Source organism: Notothenia coriiceps, unplaced genomic scaffold (genome assembly GCF_000735185.1).
Source record: "Notothenia coriiceps isolate Sejong01 unplaced genomic scaffold, NC01 NC01_scaffold00009427, whole genome shotgun sequence".
In the NCBI taxonomy this organism is placed as follows: domain Eukaryota; kingdom Metazoa; phylum Chordata; class Actinopteri; order Perciformes; family Nototheniidae; genus Notothenia; species Notothenia coriiceps.
In genome coordinates, this window is record NW_011342128.1 from 3,374 (window position 1) to 11,399 (window position 8,026).

Consider the following 8,026-nt stretch of genomic DNA (forward strand, 5'->3'; position numbering starts at 1 on the left):
GAAACATTGCTCTTTGTACATGTTGTTGAAATGCATCCTATGTTGGCGGCAGATTTTCCGAGGCTGCATCTGTTGTTGATGCAATTATGAACCTCAGTTCATTCAAGTTTGTGCACATCAGTCCTGATTCTTTTTTCCATATAGTAGAAGCACAAATTCTCTTGCGACTTGCAAAGACTCTTCCAAGCTGGCAGAGAGTCCACAAGGCCAGATCTTTGAGCTCGCTGAGATGGGTCTTGAGTTTGGTGAATGCTGTTGTCTTTCCTATTCTGTACAAACTACTTGTTGTGCCACCGCCAGTGAGTGCATGACATGCTGGTAGACAGTTAGACATGTCTTTTCCAATTTTCTCACATGTGGTGTTGATGGGGACATATCTCTCTCTCATTCCATGCTCTGCATGCATGTACACTAGAGATTAACCAAACATTTAATTGCTAGCATAATATATCAGCAGTACTTCCACACCTGTGTCATCAGACCTCACAATGATGCGGGAATATGACTCTCAGGAGTCAGCAGTTTGACATCATGAGGAGGCAGACACAAGGATGGAGCTCCATGCCAGACATCTTGCAGAGTCATATTCCCACATCATTGTGAGGTCTGATGACACTATAGACACTGAATTACTGCTCATATATTATGCAAGCAATTAAATGTGAAAAGTAAGGATGTTTCAAATGAATTCACCTAACCGAGAAATACTTTTTAAAGGACATAATACTCAACACATTTCTATGCAGTGAAGAGGTCTGAGTTCTCCAGTGGTTTAGTGCACACCATACCAACATCAGATCGTTTTTACATCTGGTATACTTATATCATTTGGATAAAATCTACCTTACAAGTTGCCAATTTGAAGGTCTGTTTTTCAAACTATTATTACAGACAAAGTGAGTACATCAGTAAACTGAAGATCATGGTTTATGATAGGAATGAGAGTACAAACTAAATGTTACTACAATATGCACATAGCTGTCCAGTCACATACGTGTAATCATACAAGTAAAATCACAAAGAACTCAGATATTTGGAATTTCGGGGACTTTATTAATGAGAAAACAAAAGTACAAAACAAATGAAATATCAGAGGAACGTCTAGTTTACAAAACTTAGAGAAAAAAGGTCCCTTATTCCTAAATACTAGCAGAAAAGCATCAACAGGTAAAAGCAGCCAGTCAGGATCTCAGCTAAAATAAATGATAGTTCAAAACAGAGCAAAGAAAGATATTTTGAAACAAAAACATAATCCTGATTAATTTAGAAAAACCTCAATTAAATGATCTGTCAGAAATAGAGAAATGTACAAAGTATTTACACAAATGGAAACAACATTTTTGTATTGTGGCGTATATTTAGGAGTGTGTGCACTTTTAGAGACGTAGCAACCAGATGGAAATACATTACATGTCTCTTGTTAGATGCTTTTACCCAAAGTGACTTGCATACATTCTGTACTGTGGACACTCCACACAGGTCTTCCACAGGGACACAACGACATGCTGACTGCAGTGAGGATCGAACCAGTGCTACCATAATCTGAAGATCAGCGCACTATCCCACTGTGCCACAGCCTCTCAGTATACGTTCAAGTAATGTCATACAAACCACAATAATTCATCCATTTCCTCACGCAGCATAAATGTGTGAATTTCCCTAAAGCCACATTTATACATTCTTAAAATATCTATGATTCATTTGTTTAAGTGTTTTGTAAAAGACAACTTTAACGACTATGATTATGAAGTCATTTGTATAATAGATTTACTTTCTAAAGGTTATTATTTGAGTTTGAGACTTCATCTGACCTGCTTCTCAAACTAAACATCCCTTTTAATAAAAGAAATCATATCACTTTCAGCGCTTGTTATTCTTTGAAGCTACAACGTGTCACAGAGATTTAAGGAATACCACAAATGAAAAATCACAGAGGATTTTGCACATAGTTCAAGGCAGCAGGTGAATAGTTCAGACGAAGCACCTCACTGCGGGTTCATTGAGGATCTGGTTTCTCAGAGAGCTCAGAGCTGGAGGCAGGGGTTTGGAAATTAAAAGCAGAGAAAAGTCTAAAATGTTTTAATCCACCGTCACTTGTACAACACATTTAATTGACCAAAAAGAGATGATTCCACTTTAATATACAGCTTTATATCTCTTTCCACCCCAGAAAAAGCCATTCAGATCATCATATACTGTCTTGTCTATCTTTAGTCCCTGAAAACTACAGTATATAATTACATTTATAAATTCTTCTTATTATTTCAATCATGAAAACTGTTCTTATTATACATCCATGATGAAAACAGACGAATGTTATTACGTCCTTTGTGAAGAATCCAGTAGCTGTGATGCAATTGGTCGGCTGCCGTTACGTCACAGGTCCACACAGCGTGACAGCCAATAGCAGCATACATGCAAATCTGATTCAAAAATAATTCCCGGGAAATCTTAAATTTCGCGCGTAATATCCTCTCTCCGTGTCAGATATCGGCTAGAAACCATATTTATTAAAATAGCTTGTGAACAATAATGAATGAGAAGGACATGGATAGCTGGATATATATTCTAGAATCGTTTGAAATGATGAAAGTGGAAGCAAAACGGGACAAGATGAGAAACGGTTTTTCGGTGGATATTAACGCGGAGTGTTCCGAGAATAGATCGACCGGATCTTCTTCTTCGTCCTACATCGGTAGCACCGTGGACATTAAACATCTTTTCCACAAGCCGATTGACGGTCCAAATGACCTAACAACCTCCCGGATTGTCAACAATAACCGGGATAGTGCAGACATTGAAGAAGGAACAAGTTAAGGTACGTTATGTGGAATTTAAAAGGGGATCTGGGGTCGTTTTGGAGAGTAGATGGAAAGCTGATATGCTATGTTGTTGTGGGTAAAAAATCCATTACCTAGCAGCTGTCCGTAGCAAACAGGAAGAAATGTTGTACATTAACAGACTTAACATAAGCCTTTTATCATGCATTTGGTCGTGTTTATTAGTCAAAATGTCCGAGGTTGTCCCTCTCGATAGGCTTATTTGATTCAAATTATGTTACAAGCTGGGTAACATTAAGCATTATCTAGCTTCTTATCAAATAGTGACATTAGGTGAGGAGGATGTATGTGATTTTAGTGACATTAGCACCATTTGTAACCCGAAATGCAACTTAATTTAGCTACATCAAGCACGCGGAGGCTACCATTGTTGTTACCGGAAGTGCAAAACCGTTCTTCAAAATAAAGATGAATGCTTGACAGGAAAAAGGTATCATATATTATAGGTGATGGGAAGCTGTTGTTTTTCTGGTTGGTTAAACAACAGTGACTAAAATAACTGTGCTGCTTAATACACATAATATTACCACCTGACGCCCATTGGATTAAGGCCATGCAAAGGGTTTATTATTCCAATTAATGCACATTTTTTGAAGAATACAGATTATATCATATGCTTTAATGTATTCATGGACTGGACTTAATTAATATATATACAAACGCAGTTATTATCTGATTTATGTGTTAATGAATAATCCACATACAAAATAAATAAAGCATTTCAGTAACAAGCAAGTGGACTATACAGTCGCTGAAAATAGAAATGTTAGTGTTTATTCTCCTAAAATCTGACATTTTACAACCTTCAAACTTTTGGCCCTGATGTTGTTTGGGGGGCGGGGCTTACCAAAGAGTAGTTTGGCATCCTGAGTGACAGACTCTGTCATGTTGTCTTCATGGATGTTAGGTAGCGCGAGAAATATAACTCAACACTTTCTATACACAATACTCCCGAGATTGGTGGGAAACCAAACTGATACCAGCGTCAATGTTCGATTAAGCGAGCTGTTGAGCATCGTAGTTGGCAACAATCGCGGTATAAGAGCAATAAACTGCTAGAATGTGAAATTAAGTATCCGCAGCGTGCCAGCAGGTTGTGCTGGTGGACCTGACGCCATCTCCCGCTGTCTCATGGAGAGATGCCGCAGGTCCTTCCTTCCTGCAGTGGTCCGACTATACAACCACTACACAGCCCTCAGTACACACACACACACACACACACACACACACACACACACACACACACACACACACACACTATAACACCCCTTGCTGAACTGAATCAAAAATAATATTCAACCTGAACAATTGTTTCAAATACTTATTTTTATTTTGAATACATCATTGTATTTTTCAAAGTTCAGGATAAAAATTTGAACTTTCAAATAAATTGTATTCTTTTGGAATGATCGAAACTCATGACCCTGATATAGCTCCATACATTTCCCCATGAAAACGGCCCTATATTTCTATTTCAATGTAAATACTGCTTTTATTTTGAAAGTGACTCATTGCAGCCATGGCTCTATTTCTGTATTTCCGGTAGCTTTACAGTCATTTTACCTTTTGAGGCATCACACCGCGCCTTCTCGGAACATACTTTTTGCACACTTTGCGCTATTAATGCTGCACAGACTGACAGTGCTTTAAAACACCGAGTTTCTCTGTGAACACACTGGTAAGAAACTCACTGAATTAACTGGTTTAATTCTGTCCACGAACAAACTAATGCTAGGCCTTTTGGTGAGCGTGGGGAGGGGGATGGGGAAATGTTGCTCCAACTAGCTAAACACTGCAGAAAGAAGCTAGCTGCTGTCCCAGGTAATGACACTCATTTTTAAAACCACCCTTAACCAGCTCCAGGTGAATATTTAAACATATAATATAATGCAGAAACATGCACAATGCTTCCAACTACATGCATGTTCAGTCACAAGTCAATACAATCACTTGTTTTTACTTTATTTTGAATAAAATGGCTGCCCTGGAACCATTGATTTAATCAGCTGTTTGTCTAAAATTGCAATTTAATGCATGTTTTTTTGTGTGTCTTTCAGGTCAAAAGAAGGCTGGAGCTGGAAGCAGGAGAAACCCAGGACCTTCAGGATGGAGGCAGGACCTCCAAATCCAAACAACTGGTGGCTCCTCTGTCCCAAACACCAGGGAAGGGTAAGACTTTGTACATTAATTACTTTATTTATTAATTAATAGCCAATGTGCTAGTCCTCTGCGACCAACGTGGTTGATGCTGACCTGTATTCTTGTCTCAAACTGTCCCATGACTCAAACTTTGTGGTTACCATGATAAATAACCTGGGGAACTTGACATTACATTACATGTCAATTGTTAGCTGCAAAATGTGCAGTTTTGGTGTGAAGTGTCTTTCCCCAGGGACACAATAATATGCTGACTATTAAAAAGTAGCGACAGATAACTCACCCTTTGTACATTCATTGCTTTCTTGTTTTTGTCCTCTGCAACCAACGTTGTTTTTTATACCAGCCTGTATTTCAAAATGTGCAATTTCGCTATTAAAAAGTAGCGAGAGATACAAGTACCAAGCACAAGTACCCCTTGTACATGTATCACTTTATTTATTTATTAATAGCCAATGTTCTAGTCCTCTGCGACCAATGTGGTTGATACCAGTCTGTATTTTTGTGTCAAACTGTCACGTGACTCAAACTATGATAAATAACCTGGGGAACTTGACATTACATTACATGTCAATTTTTAGCTGCAAAATGTGCAATTTCGCTATTAAAAAGTAGCAACAAATACAAGTACCCTTTGTACATTCATTACTTATTTCGTTTTTTAATACTGACCTGCATTCTTGCCTCAAACTGTCATGTGACTCAAACTTTGTGGGAACCATGATAAATAACCTGGGGAACTTGACATTACCATACGACACAAAGGGGCTTTATTGGCATGAGCACATTTTAAACATAGTATTGCCAAAGCATTCTGCACAAGGTGTTTTCATTTCATTTCATTTCAAACCTTTATTTAGACAGATTGGTCCCTTGAGATCATCGATCTGTTATAACAGAACAGACCAAAAGGAAACATAACTGTCAACAATACATGACAGCATAACACTAATCATACTGTGTATATACCAACAACGTGCAACGTGTTAGATGCTTTTATCCAAAGCGACTTACACACATTCAATACTGTGGACAATCTAAACAGGAGCAAACTGTGGGTGAAGTGTCCCAGGGACACAAAGACATGCTGACTGCAGTGGGGTTTGAACCAGTGCTCCTCTGATCTGAAGATCAACGCACTTCCCACTGAGCCACATCCTCAATTTGAATTCTGCTGCATCTGCATTTAAGTTAAAAAGAGCTATTTCAATTGATTTTAAAATGCATTTTGCAATAAAAGCAAAAATACGAAGAAATGAACGACAAAATTACTTTTTTAAGGGCTTTTTCGTAACCTTCATCGACAAATAAGAGTGGTGCAGTAATGACGTATTTTGCAGGCCAACCCGGAAGTCATTTTAGGTCACATAGAAGCGTGGGACCTTTACTAATGGGGTATTTACTGACCTACTTTGTGTCTTCAACTTGTGTTTACCACAGACCTTATTTCAGGTATCTAACCGGAAACCTGTTCAAAAAGACTGTGTGGTTCAATGCTAACTCATTTCCAGGTTTTAGTACTCATTCCTGCACCACTCTTATGTCATGAGGTCAAGGAAAGATGTAGTATAAGTTCATAAGTAATTGTGTGTAGAGTTGTCCAAAGTTGCATTTCTACGTATTGTTTTCTGTTTTCCTGGAAGTACCCGTCACCTCCCAGATGTTTCCCACTTCCCTTTTTCTCTCGCCATATTTCCAGTGAACCGCTGGATTATGATTATCTTTTATTCCTTTTTATAACTTTTCCTTAAAGTCTTGCTCTCCAAACTCTGTCTTGCTCTCTGTCACAGTCAACACTCTGGACCTAAATAGACTCCAAACATGTCTCGCTTTGAGTATCCATTTTAGGAATCCTTTTTAAGAAGTAGCATCTCAAATAAAAACTCAAATGTCACCTGGTTTCCCGTCGGTCTCTGTGAGAAATCACGCTTTAAATCGATTTAGATTATTGTATGTGCACCTTCCAGCTCCACTATTCATTACATATTTTTAAGTACTTGTAGTCTTGTGTGGAAAGTTTTCCAAAGTTTTCCAATACCTGTACACTTCCCTTTTTCTCATTTCCAGTGAACCGCTGGATGATTATCTTTTATTCCTTTCCATAACTTTTCCGTAAAGTGTGTGTTAACTTACATGAACTATTTCTGTTTCCGTTTAACATGTTCACTTGGGAGTTTTATTGAGAAGAACCGGAAGTGTTACCGGATGTTGTGAAGTGTTACGTGGGCGTTACGTGTTGTATGTGATATCCGAAGATGGCGGTGTGCTGAAATGAAGTGTTGTGCTGAGACGAAAGTGTGTCTCGTTATCGAGTAACAGTCTGCTCTCCTTGCTCTCTGTCTGACTCTCTGTCAACACTCTTGAGTATCCATTTATAGACATGTAGATTCTTAAAAAGGAAGCATCTCAAATAAATGTCCCGTTTTCTCCCCAGCTCCCTCCGCCAGTCCCGTAGCTCGCCGGTCGATATGTGAGAAATCTCGTTTTGAAACGTCTCTGGGTTTGTTGACGCGGAGGTTTGCAGACATCATGAGGCGCTCTCATGACGGCGTCGTGGATCTGAACTTCGTCGCCAACGAGCTCAACGCCCCGAAGAGACGCCTCTACGACGTCACCAACGTCCTGGAGGGGATCAAACTCATCAAGAAGAAGTCCAAGAACTACATCGAGTGGTTGTGAGTATGAGTGGCTGTGTGTGTGTGTGTGTGTGTGTTTCTGTACTCGTGTGTGGGTGTGTTTCTGTACGTGGGTGTGTGTGTTTCTGTACGTGTGTGTATGTGTGTGTGTGTGTGTTTCTGTACGTGGGTGTGTGTGTTTCTGTACTGGTGTGTTTCTGTACGTGGGTGTGTGTGTTTCTGTACTGGTGTGTTTCTGTACGTGGGTGTGTGTGTTTCTGTACTGGTGTGTTTCTGTACTGGTGTGTGGGTGTGTTTCTGTACGTGGGTGTGTGTGTTTCTGTACTGGTGTGTTTCTGTACTGGTGTGTGGGTGTGTTTCTGTACGTGGGTGTGTGTGTTTCTGTACTGGTGT

At 39.3% G+C, this 8,026-nt stretch overlaps 1 long non-coding RNA gene across 2 annotated transcripts; it reads left to right on the forward strand.

Annotated features, from left to right (window-relative positions):
• Positions 1–2,683: 2,683 nt before the first annotated feature.
• LOC104945298 (uncharacterized) lies at positions 2,684–7,680 on the forward strand. Of its 2 annotated transcripts, none has more exons than XR_798325.1 (3): positions 2,684–2,818; positions 4,898–5,009; positions 7,432–7,680. It is a non-coding gene; the product is annotated as an uncharacterized lncRNA (long non-coding RNA). The 2 variants fall into 2 exon arrangements; XR_798324.1 differs by lacking the exon at positions 2,684–2,818 and adding an exon at positions 4,398–4,518.
• Positions 7,681–8,026: the final 346 nt, after the last annotated feature.